This window comes from Pteropus alecto, unplaced genomic scaffold (genome assembly GCF_000325575.1).
Source record: "Pteropus alecto unplaced genomic scaffold, ASM32557v1 scaffold105, whole genome shotgun sequence".
NCBI classification, from domain to species: Eukaryota; Metazoa; Chordata; class Mammalia; order Chiroptera; family Pteropodidae; genus Pteropus; species Pteropus alecto.
Window position 1 is genome coordinate 681059 of NW_006436294.1, and position 13535 is coordinate 694593.

The 13535-nt window shown below is 46.0% G+C and overlaps 1 protein-coding gene across 2 annotated transcripts in view; it reads right to left on the reverse strand.

Moving 5' to 3' along the window:
- The window catches only part of ADCY8 (adenylate cyclase 8), a 159260-nt gene that overhangs the window by 66383 nt on the left and 79342 nt on the right, over nt 1-13535 (reverse strand). The gene's annotated exons all lie outside the window — the stretch shown is intronic.

Here is a 13535-nt window from a genome sequence, read left to right on the forward strand (position 1 = left end):
TTTTAAGCATTGCTCATGGACAGACAGCCCAATGTGCCAGGCTCTGCTCCTTAAACTTGATAAAGATTATTGGATTTTTTTGCTTTACAAATTTTTTCCCCATAGACCATTATATATCTATATTTCCATATAGATATATGTGTTTAATTTCCTTTAGGCAAAAAATGCAAGCGGCTGCAGCCTCTCCCCATTTCACAGGGTTCAACGGCAGGGGTGGAAAGGCATGACCACCGCGGCTGGTCACTGGGTGTGGCTACGTGGCTGCGGAAATAGCATTGGCTTATGAAGACACTCCAGGTTTGGCGGGGAAGCCCCTGGCGCCTGGTGATTCAGGGCAGGTGACAAGATCGACTGGCTGGATCTAGCCAAATGCCATGTTCACTCGCGGCTCTAATGTCAGACAACTTCTCTGACAAAAAAGGGGGGAATTGGAGTTGACGGGATAAAGAAACAGGGATGTTCGTCTTCTCCCCCAGGAGGTGTCCTGGGGGGTGGGAGGGGATGTGGCACACCTGTAGGGGGCAGGGGACCCTCTGCCTCTGTACAACTCACCACGGCTGCTTTTCTCTGCCAGCCTCTCAGCCTGGCGTGCTCAGACTGCAGGCTAGCCGGAGGTGAGGCGATGGAGTCATCCACTGGCGGCCTGTGAGAGCTGGCAGCACCTCGGAGGCCCCCCTGCCCGAACCCTTCATGTCTCCGTGAGCCTCAGTGAGACGGCAGCTCATCCATAGCCAGGTCAGATCCTCTGACTCGAGAGCCAGAGCTGGTGTCAGGGTCTTTGACCTCACGGAGCCTTCCAGCCCGTTCCGCATGGATTCTTCCTACGGTACTGCTAGACCCTTCATTTTAACCTTCATAGAGATCGTCAGTGTAATCTAGATTTAAGGTCTCTAAAGCATTGCATAGCAGGGCTTCGTCACTGGTAGGAATAGCTGAAACCCTCTTCTCCAGCCCCAGGATAAAGGATGGAGTGACACATGCCAACATGAGAAAGTGCACATCCTTAGAGCCCTAGAGCAGTTAATGTCAGCTCTGAGCACCAAGGAGGCTACCAGAGAGAAAAAGAGAAAGGGAGGAGGTACAAGAGGACCAGGACGAGAGGTAGGGAGAGGGGCTGGGGTGGAGAGTAGGAAGCAGGGACCGATGTTCCAGAAAATTGAACAGCAGGACCCAGGACGGGCCAGATGGTTGAGCCCCTGGGATTAAATGCCTTAGAACAGCATCTCAGGAGACAAAGGAGACTGGACTGTGTGCCACTCTCTGCCTCTCCCACTGGCTTCTTGGGTGGAAGTTCGTTCCACATAGTTTGGGAAACGACAAAATTTAGTTTTGTGTTTTGAAGAGGAGGTGGGGAAGATGCTCACACTGCCAGACAAAGGACATACATCTGGCTTAGAGAGAGATGCAAAGATGCCGCCTGGCAAGTTCTCGAGGCTGGAGTCTGACGGCTGGAGAGAAATCATGCAAATCACTGTATACACACAGGCTAGGTATTTCTACCTTTGTGATTTTTATTTTCTCACAGTTTTTCTTCTTTGAACTAAATCGAGCCTCTCCACTCTCCCAGTCCTTCATGCCTTCAGTGGCTCTTGGACCTTTGGGTTTCACGGAAAAGGGGAATTTTGAAAAATATTTTTGGGACTGACGTATATAAATTATGGTAGTAGCAGCAGTTACCACAACTACACCTCTCTAATATGACCACCATTTCATAAAAGAAAGGGTGTTTTTTTCCAACAAAAAAATGATATAATCTCAGAACAAAAGATGGGTCCTTTACACTGAATACATTTAATTTAATAAATAACTCATTTCATGAACTTTGTCCTCATTATTCTCATATTGATGGGCACTGGTGAAATGTCACAGGGACTGACATTGATCTGTAGGGGGACCTTTGAGAAACTAGGAATAAAATTTGCTTCCTGGGTGCTTGCACCATCGACCACCACTTTTGTAAGGCAGAGACCAACTAAATCTCCTCTCGGAGTCCCCCCACCCCTCACAAAATGCTCTTGGCTGTCAGTATGGCTGCTTCAAATGAGAGAAAAGTCTGGAAGCATCTCTCTCACTTTCATCATTGCCGCCGGGTTAGCATTCAGATCTGGGACGGAGCCTTCATCGACACGCCAGTGATGCTGAGGTGGAGAATTCTTTCCTCGTCCAAGCAATTATTTTTATTCCTTGCAATTACATCCTTAGTATTTTAGGTAGGTAGTGGAATTCTCAGTGATCTGTTTTCTAACCATTTGCTTTGTCAATTACATATGACAATTATATCTCTTGTGTGACTGGCAAGGCAATCTCTCTGGTACCTCATACCTTCAGGACATAAATGCTCAAGGGAAGACCCACATCTACTCAAGAAGTCAGGCGAGTTGGAATCGTTGACCGCCCAGAGCACCACTGCAAAGCATGGATGGCTTGGGAGTGGCTGTGGTTTGAGGTCATCTGTTAACCCCCTTCCCCTCCATCAATGACCACTAAAATTGGACCACGTGGTCACCTTCACTGGGCTCACGCTGCCAACACCCAAAATCCATAGCTGCCATCTCCACAGTGACTCATTTGTAAGCAGGATAGGGAAATGCTAACATGTCTCATTTGTCTGCCTAGAGTCATCACGGAACGAGCTATTTTGATAGAATAGAGCTTTCTCTTTTTAAGATTTACAGCACCAGTGGGAGCAAGATTGGGATCGTGTTAAGAAATAGTGTAAGCTTTCAAATAAAATTCCAATCATAAATTGACCTCCAAAATGTCGAGACTGTTCTTTCACATGAACAACTTAAGCAATTGGTTAGAGAATAGGAAAAACGAATAAAATGGAAGGAAATGGGAAATGCCAAGAGAATAATTTTATATATTTAATTATATATATAATTCAGTTATTCTCATTATACATAATTATATATATTTGAATATATGTTTCAATGTATAATTGAAATATGTATATATACACACATATATACACAATAATAAATGTGTGCATTTATTTACTGACTCCAGCTGGTGTTTACAGACATCTGGGAGGTCAGATTGATCAGTGCTGGGAAATACCAAAGTGTGTGGCTGCACTGGCCTTTCACATGAGGCTCTTCACAGAAAGACACTGAAACCCGGAGGCTGACCCTAGCAGAGATCCACACCCTCCTTGGGCATTTCAGAGATTATTTCCTCTCTCACAGGTGCTGAAGACAGATCCAAGCCCACATGAGAACCAGAGTTCCGTCTAAAGCCAGGTTTCTGAACATAGGGTCTTGCCTGAGAGCCTGGGCATTCTTGTGAAAATCATCATCCGGGGCTCCGGCGAGGGTGTCCCTTTGTCAAGTGCACGGGGATGGGGTGGGGAGAGTCATGAGCCCTCTTCAGACCAGCGTGTGGTTTATGACAAGAGCCTTTTCTTTGAGATTGTCATCTCGCTGTGTACACTCCGAAAACCTGCTTTCCCTATAGGTCCTATCCTTTTGTGAGTGGCCGTAACCTTCGGTGTTCCTTAATCAGTTTGCGTCAGCCAATAAATTCTTCTCGGGAAGATTTCATTCAGGCTGAAGGTGCACTCTCTAGAAACATTCAGTTTTGCTGCATCGAAAGTATTTTCGCGATTCCGAATCACACATTCCAACCTCAAAACACCCTCTGAATCATTCCTGCAGACATTACGAGTCAGCTTGCATAGTTCCTGGGCTGGGGTCTGGGGAAGTCTCCACTCTAGCTCATCACTAGATCATCCTAAAAAAAAAAGAACAAAAGAATGAAAGGATGTTTCTTTACAAAATGGTTCCGTGGGCCGATCAGTTTAGGAAATACGGATCCATTACTCGTTTACTACTGAGTCTCCTGGCTGCTCTCCTTGAGAGCAGGGACTGTGTCTTTTGCTAATTTCTTTGTCCCCAGTGCCTACGCCAGTGCCTGGCACTAAGTGGCTGCTCCGTATGTTTGTCAAATGAAAAAATTTCTTGTATCCTCCTACTGGAGTCTCACATAACACATTCCTGAAATAAAGACACCGACAAGTTCTACAGAACTGAGACTTTTAAACTCTGCATTTTCCAAACTCTGTGACCACGAAACCCTCTTTGCCCACATCACCTCTACCTGTTCCCTGCGCACTGTTTGGGAAACAGTGCTCTAAAGTTCTCTCCTGCTTTTGCTCACACCTTCCACCCAGCAGACCTGTTTCTGAATAGGTCCTATTTATCTCCTTCCACGTGGCCACCGTCTAGAGTCCAGAGTTTTCTTCCTCAAGCTATTGGCTTTGATTCCTGGAATTGTTTCACAGGTGACATGGTTTCTATACATGGCACAGTACTTTCTAGTTTGTGCCCTGTGTGTACCACTGCATGGAATCAGACCGAATCCAAATGGTATCTGATTTTGTCCTGGAGCCTGGACACCTGCCATCATATGACCTATAAATGATATCTCGGTCCATTACATTCTATGCATTGGAACATGGAGGATTTGGCTGCACATCCTGCTGCTGCTTTAAAAACCAATTCAGATGTCACGTCCTCCAGGAAGCCTATCCCGAGCCTGCACTCGACATGGCAGTTACTGTGACGTATGGCAATTGCCTAATTGTGCGTTTGTCTGTTCCTCTATGCTCTGGTTTCCTTGAGCATCAGGAACCATGTTATATCCGTAATGGAATCTCCAGCATCTGGCAAATTTGGTAGGTTCTTAATAAGTGTGGATGAACGGACGGGTGAATGAAGGGTTCCCAGGGCCTGTTTCCATCTCCGTTACTAAAAGCCCCTTTATTTGTCCCCGTTCTCCCCCAAATGGACTCTAAATTTGAGAAGATGCTGTTTACCAAACTGTATTTATTAAATTAAGTAAAAGTAGTTTATTTTCGCACTATTCGATCAGATGCTCGTTTTTGATCAGCAGGAGATAAAAGGCATTGCCATGATGGCGGAATATAACTGCAGCCAAGAGCAGGAGCCTTGCAAGGCAGCCTGCTGCTGGTCAATATGACGTTTTCCTCAGGGTTCTGGAGTCCGGAGAATGCCTCTCCCATTCCTACTGCCCAGTGCCGGCTGCCAGGGCACCAGAGATCGCTGACAGGACAGCTCTAATCCAGGACCCTTTCTGGGACCAGCGCCTAGACTACTGTCAGCTTGAGTGTCCCCAGGAGCCAGCTTACAGAGGAACGTTGAAGTCATCGGTGAAAGGACTTTATCTTTTAGCTGCTCTGGAATGTGGACATGGAAGTCTCGAGATGTGGCTGTGAATAGCTGTGATGGAGGTCCCAGGTGAGGGCCAGCTTGTGGTCCATGTGGAAAAGACCAGATAGGACGCCAAGGCCGGCAGCCTCAGGACCTAGCTGTGGGGCCTCCGCCTCCTGCGCCGAGGTGGCCTGTCCTTTCCCAGAGACTGCTCCATCCAGTCTTGGGCTCGCGTCCGCACTCGGAAGCAGGCAGGGGCCAGCGGCCTCCTCAGCCGACTCCTGGGCCGCCCTTCCCTTGCCGTCCCCTCGCGCCTACCTTGTGGCTCCGCTCCGAACTTGCGGCCTGCAGGGTTTGGGCCGTGGAGCGGGCAGCGATTCTATATTTCAGTTCTCACCCCACTTCCTGCTCTACCATTGTCGGCAAACGCGAGAAGAAATTGCCAAGAACAAACGCTGTGCCTGAATAAGAGCACGCGGGTGCATATATTAGAGTGTTTTTTTCTTCTCTCTACTGTGTTTAAAACTTCAATCCAGTCCTCAAGAAAAAAAGCCCTTACTCTTTTTTTAAAGTTACTTTTGCGTTCTTTTAAAGAAAGCTCACTTCTTAAGAACTCTCTGAGGTGGTCTAGTCGACAACGGTTTCTATTCAAGGCCTCAGGGAGGCCGTCTGTTGTGTTTGAAAGAGGCACATTCATTTTTTCCTCAAACCTAGGGATGGGGAGCAGAGATGGATGCTCCCCATTTCCTTGGATGTGAGAGGCAATGCTTTTCTGGTAAGAAAGCTCTAAGTGGCATTTGGGTAAACACTGAGTTGGGGGACCCTTGGGAAAATATCCCCATGGGGCTTCCCAGAACCTGCCATGTACCATTTTTTTTTCCTTCTTCTAGAATGGAAGTGCTAGCGAATCAAACCAGGTGTGTTAGAGCAAAGTGTGTTAGACTGTTGCAACTTTTCCTCGCTGCACTGAGAGATAATGAAATCTCACATTCAAACTGCGTGTCTGATGGTTTCTTAGTTAGGGTTCCTCCTTAGTTTCTATTTTTTTTTTTTTTTTTGATATTTATGTCACCGCAATTTGCTTCCCAAATAAAGCAGAAGAATGTTTAATGAGATCTTACTGTGGGAAGTCTAAGAGATAGTGCCACGGGAAGAGGTTTAAGTAATTTTCATAAGCTCATAGCTTCAGCTCCAGGAAATGAAATATCAAGGGTCAGAATGTCCACTCTATTTGCTGAAAAAATCGTCCGGACACTTGCAGCCAGTCTGCTGCAGGGTTCCAGGACCCCTCTGCAGCCGGGTGCCCAGGCCCCAGACATAAGCAAACACTGTGGGTCTGGGGCCCAGGTTATCCATATGATCATTGCTTCCCACCTTTAGGCAGAACTGGAAGTTTGCAGATGTCGTCTGGATGTTAATGTGATCAAGAATAAAGGATGTGAGAAATCCTGTGGTTGGCTTGTGACACTTTGTGTCCTGAAATTTCGATGTTTGTGATTAAGAGAATAAAACAGCGATAGGAGAGGCAGCCCTAAGGCTGGCCGATCCCGCGATAAAATAAGCATTTACTAGTTTGCTACTCATTGGATCCCCACGAACTCACTCTTAGCCGTTCGGCTAATACAGATAAACTGGTAGTTAAGACAGTTTATTCATTTTGGGGTTTAGGTCCCAGATCCGCTAGGCTCTCCTCCTTGACAATAAATGTCTCTCTCCTTCCTTCTTCAGTTTACCCTACTAGTGGCTCCTGGCTCTAGGCATAAGACACACAGGTTTCGGTTCTCTTTGGACGAGGTGTGGGCTAGTGGTCAGCTGTGGCTGAATGGGCTATCCAGGTAATGGGATAGAGCTCTCAGGATGGGGGACTCGGGGCTCACAGATTTTTGTTCCCAAGCTCTGGTCCAAGGACCTCGGAGCCAGGTGAACCCAGAACAAGAGGTGTCTGACACCGATTCTGACCTGCCTGAGAAGCTTGTCTGGTTCCGTTGACCAGTCCTCTATTAGCTGATCCAGGATCCCTTACTTTGATTTTGCCCTTTGAGTTCCCCAGAAAGATGCTAATCTCAGTTTGAGAATGTGATTGAGCCTGAGCCATTACACACTTGGGCCATTTTTAATCAAAAAAGGGTTGATAAATTTCTGCAGAACTGGCCAAAACAGAACTTGGCACGTCTACTGAGATGTGGCCACTTTGAAGTCACATGACTTGAGGCAAGCTGCCAACTGAATTTTTAGCTTTCAAAATAGCACAGCCATAGTAATGCATGGGACAGATATGCCAGCTCCAGCACTGACATCGTCTCAGGGTCAGGGTGAGATGCAAAGGATGGATGGGGCGAGCCCAGGGGCGGAGGCAGGATTCCTGGTCTGGACCTGACTCATGAGCCGGGAACAGAGAAGCTGACACGTTAATGGTTTGTTTATAGGGCCACCAGACAGGTGGGAATCAAAATACACACAGGACTGAAATGGCTGGTCTGAAATGTCATAGGCTGTGGCTGGAGAGGTGACCACTGTATCCTATTGCCACGTGGCTTCTGTTCGATAATCTGAATAATTTCTGCTAAGAAATGAATAAACAAACATATATCAGGACCTAAATTACTCGGTTTTCTGATGAATATCAAAGATGTAGATTTTTCAGAATATCAGTGCCATGGAGGAAATAAAAGTGTGTGTGTGTGTGTGCACGTGTGTCTGTACACGTTTATATGTGTGTGTTTTCATAACAGAAATTTAGAGAAAATCGAAATATAAGAATTACATAAACTTTTGTCTTTTTTAAGAATCTGAAGCAACTCTTCCTTTAGGATTATAAAATAAGTACAGTAAGTCCTCACTTAACATCACTGATAGGTTTTTGGAACTGCAGCGAAACGACATATAACAAAACCAGGTTTACCATAGGCTAATTGATATAAACAAGGCATCTCATCAACACTATAATGAAACGACGGGATTCGAAGACCTGCTTTATTATATCGTGAATTGCTGACAAATTGCTCATGTTCGGTGCTTTATGTCTAAGGCCTGAGGTTTTTTTCAGACTCCTATTACACGATTTGCTCATTAAAGTTCGTTATTGATGCTTTCTTAATTCGGTTCCAACGGACCTACAAATTACCCACCTCCAAGAATCCAGCCTCTCTTACTTGTCACCAGTTATAACAGGACTAAATGAAGATCAAGAAGAAATTACTCAAGCTAGAGTCAAACTGCTATGTCTTCAGGACTTTGTGGCCTCTACTCCTTCTCATCCTACCTGTTCTACACAGTCTACTTGTCTCATTGATTTAGCCTTTCTAGGCTGTTATTACCCCCAGTGATCACTTCATAGTTTATCACTTAGGAGCAGTCCAGTATTAAGTACTCCCAAGACATGGGATCCTGAGTGGGCGCCACCACCTGTGATATACACAGAGCCCTTATCATCTCACAGTGGGAAGAGATCCTTTAGGGCAGCGGTCCCTAACCTTTGTGGCTCCAGGGACCGGTGCTCCTATGGGAATCCAATGCCTGATGAGCTGAGGTGGAGCTGGGGTGGTGATGCTAGTGCTGGGGAGCGGCTGCAAATACAGATGAAGACCTTTTGGAAAGTCCCATGTCCCATCAACACCCGAGAAATTACCACTGCCATTCCTTTTTGACCCTCGGTGAAGTAAAAATAAGTACATACACAAAGAGCTACGATGAGGATGGACAGGCCAATACAAATACCAAGTGTCTGCTCTGGGCTGGAATTAAGTCACCCGAGAGCGATGCCATTCATTTCTTCATGCAGAGAAGCGGCAATGATGGGTCACGACTCACGTGCCCAGCCACTTTAAAGAATAGGAATACAAATTCATTCAAGCCACACGCCGTATGTTTGGAGAGAAAAACCTTCACACACACGAATCGCACCAGGTCAAAACAAAAGGTAGCCTTGGTGGAGAAAAGATGGGGAAATCCTGAGCTGGCCCAATGAAGAAATCTCACAATGAAGAGTCTTAGCTCACTCGTTGGCAAAATTGGCACTACGATTAATAAAGTAAATTGTTCATTTTTCTTTTTCAAATCTAGGGAATAAAGATGTCAGAAAAAAATCCAGTTTTTACTCTTTCTTTCCCTGTGTATCTTCACATACTTCAAATACCATACATTTACTTTCACGTATTTAAAATGCCATGCGTTCATTGGTTCTAGCTCCTCAGGCCACTGTTTTATGACTCCCCAACCAACTAGGCAACCCCTAGGAAAAGGAAGTCCAACTCAATTGCTTAGAACCGTTTCTGCCAGCCACTGGCCTTGGGAAAGCACAGGCGGCATGGTGTACGCTTGCCAACTTAAATGTGCATTTCCAGATCTGCAGTCCCACGTGAGTCACGCATGCATCTCTACCTTATCTCCTCCTCCACAGTCCACCCCTAGGACTGCAGAGAAAGGAAGAATGATTACTCAAAGGTAATGGATCAAACTGTCCACCTAATCCACTCACGCTTCCAGGAAGGCTTCATCCACTTGCTTTTGCAAAGAGTGAAAAACCAGACCCCACTAATGAGTAGCTGGCTGAACTCAGCGGCCATCCTCCCAGTCAGGGCCAAGGATAGCCCGGGGGCATTATTGTCAGAAAAAGCCACGTTACTGGGAGAGAGCAGATTTACTTCAGGAAAATGTCCAAAGCCTTCCGAGTTCTCTACCTCACAAGCCTGCAGGTGTCTCATCTAATGAACATCAAAACTAGCCGTGTTCAAAGGGTTGAAAATAAGCAACCTGTGGGGAAAGATTTGCCTGTGACGCCTGCATCCTCAGACTGAATATGGAGAGTCAGGTATCCAGCAGCTCATCCAGGAGCAGTAATCTCCGAAAACACACCCTCTAAGACCAACACCCAGTATTTCAGGCATTCTTGGGGGTCAGAATTTCAGGTCAGAGTTCTCTGTGGGGGAAGGGAAGCCCGTGTTTGATTTTGAGCAGCAGAGACCAGGCCGAGATGGCCTTGCTTCTCCTCTTCACCTGGGGTCTGGTGCCCTCATCCTTGGCCTTAACTCCCTGCTTGTCTGCAGATCCCACTGTAAAGGTCACTGCCTTGGGAGGTCTCCCCGCTTCCCCTGGATCCGTTTTCCACACCCTGCTACACTCCCCTGCTGTCCCGACAGCAAGTTCACATGGAGCCTGCTGACCTGTTAGGAACACGGCCAGAGTATGAGCTCCTTGCCAGCCCGACCTCCCCCTTCATCTCTCTACCCCCGGCGCCTGGCCCAGTGCCCGCAAATTATAGTGACTCAATAAGTAGGTGATAAATGAATGACTAAATGAGTGAGGGAACGAATGAACATCCTGGGGGGCCTGACTTGCCCAATCAAATGGTGAAAGTAAAATGAGTCTGAATTTACAGTTTTTTTTTCTTGTGGGCATTTCTATGCACAAAGCAGGGGCCAACCACGCAGTGTGCATTGCACCCTGTAGGGGCAGAGGCAGAAGAAGATAAACTAAACCCCAGGGATCAATATTACTCGAAAGCAGAACATAACGATCATGTTGAAAATGATCATCACACGGCCAAGTGTGATGTTTGTAATGACGTTTGGATGTTTATCTCCGTATAATCAAATAACTCAGCTCTCCAAAATGCTGAGAGAAACGGTAAATTTCGCTCTCTAGTTAGGTAAGATTTTATCTCAAATACTTTTTTTTAATTTAATTCTTTTTTAAAATAATTTTTTCTGTTTCAATTATAGTTCACGTACAATCTTATATTACACTTTAACTCTTGTTGCTGAATTCGATATTAATGTTTTAAGACAATTCACTAGGATAAAAGTTATGCTATGCTATCCTAAACTGGGAGAATTGTAAACGGCAGGTATCCCCACCGCTTCCTGGTGAAGTGTTTGTTCTTTGGGCTTTGGATGGTAGGGTTCTGAAGTGGAAGTAACTCACCAGTGTAAGCACAAACTCCCAACACAGGTCTGAGGCTGAGAAGTTGAATGGGGCGATGTCAAAGCTGACAGGAAGTGTCAGGATCATTTAGTTCAGTTCTGCCATTGTACAGATCAGAATGCTGAGGCCTGGGATGTGGAAGTGGTTGCCCAAGGCTTCGAGACAGGAAGTGGAGAAATCAGGGCTATCACTCGATTCCCTTGAGCTCCCTTTCAAGCCCTTACCACCGTCAGATGGGCTGAGTTTGGGTCCTGTCAAGGTCTGCCCCTGGATCACGGGACTTGCAGCCTCCAGGACTAACCAGTTCACTGTGAGGAGCCGGGGGCCCTCAGCATCAGGTCAGCAGGAGGGTGCTGATCAGCAAGGCAATCAGATGAGAACCTTCCCGTCTTCCAGAAAATACAGAAAACGGGATCTAAGGAAAGTCGTGGCTTGAATTCATGAAGATATAGAGACCTAAATATGTTCTTGAATCCTGCTTTCCAGTCCGGCCGACTCGATGTCCTCTGCATTTCCTTTCCTTCTGGCCTCAACATTCTCCAGTCCAAAGGAACCCAAATCAAAAAGCTGTTTCTTGGTTTTATACCTACAGAGATGTGAGAGATGCCCCGCTTGGCCTTTCTCCATGCAGACAATCATCACATGGAGACACTCGGGGGATGAGGAGCTAGCTGGTGCGATGGGACTGGCTGGAGGGAAATTTGGACACTTCCTGGAGCTTTCACAGAAAATTTCTAAATATCCCTGGTGAGCACGGGACCCGTCTTCAGAGGGTACACACACACACACACACACACACACGCACGCACGCACGCACTCGTTTTAAGACTAACTGACCTGAAAACAAAGTAGAGGCAGAAACCCAGCACATCTTCAGGCCACAAAAGGAAGATGCGGTGGCCTGGTGGAAAGTATGTGGTTTGTGAAGTTAGACGTAAGTGCGTTCTGATTCCACCTCAGTTATTTATGGGTGACATGTCCTTCAGAAAATAAATTGATCTCTATGAGTCACAATTTTCTCATTTGTCAAACAGGCACATCGCACTTACGTTGTAAAGTTGGTACGAAAATGAAACGCAGAGAATGTGGGCCATGTTCTCGACATGGTACCTGGCCCCCAATTCTCTACTTTCATTAGTGTCCGTGACGCTGCGGATATGTATGTACACTCGCTAGAGAGAAGTGCGCTTGCTTTCTGTTTTGTCGTGTGGAGTACAGATATCCCAACTTCGTTCTCAGTATTCACGGTGCATATGCAGACTTAATGGTAACGACAATGGCCAAGGTCAGTCTATTGTGCAGAAACGACTGATACTCACAATGGAAGTGGCGAATGTGTACTCTTGTCCAGGCGATTCTTTTAGAAGCCTGGAAGGGTAACAGAAAAATGCCTGGATTCTGATGCCACGATAAATGTGAAAGGGCTGGATGGGACAATGGCGAGGATTTCACAATATGTGAGGAACAGACCTTCGGCTCTGAAAAGGGCTTTGCTTCTAAAAGAGCGGCTCCACCTTCCTGGCATACATATCGCTTGTCGGAAAAGTCAAGTTAAAAGGATTACTATCCTCGCCCAATGCGTTTCATAGTGACAGAAAGCTTCACCCTTTGGTAGCCTCTTGTAAATCACAAGCCTAAGATGCAGTTTGTCTGAAAAGTCCATTCTTGTCCCCTATGCACAATCCATTCTCCATAAGGCAGCCAAAATGATCTCTTAAAAATCTAAATCAGATCGTGTCACTGCCCTGCCTGAAACCTTTCTGTCACTTCCGTTGGAATAAAATCCCAAACCAACCAGGCTTGCAGGATCAAGCTCCGGCTCCTTTAACTCTTCCCTGCTCACGATTCTTTATCCCTTTTGCTCTTCTTCTCATACACCGAGCTTTTTCCTACCGCAGGGCCTTTGCACCAGCTGCTTCCTTTGTCTCCGATGCTCTCCTCTCAGTTATTTGCACATAGGGTCCTTTTGGCACTCAAATCAAATCTGAAGAGGCTTCTGAGGATCTCATCTGTGCGAATTCTCTCTGACCCCTAGTTATATATCTTTTTCCTTCATAGCATTTATATGTTTTGGTTACTTGTCTGCATTCCCCGCTTCCTTAAAATGTAAGCTCCTGGAGGACAGGGACCTAGTCTCTCTTCTTCTTATTGGATCCCTGGCAGCTGGAATACTGAGTGCCTGTTAAATGATTGAATGCACAAGAGCCCAAGCCCATAATAGAATTTAGTTATGCCATGTAACCAGAATGAAAAAAATATGATTTTTAATATAAGGACCCTTTTCTTAAGTCTTCATTTTCATCCCCAATTTTGTCTTTCTTCTGAGAGAATCAATAACCATGCTGATGACTCATCCAACAATCGAGCCCGGAAATTCTACCCATCCTCCCCCAAATGGTCTCATTTTTCACTTCCGATCTACTTCAACTACCTACTTCTACT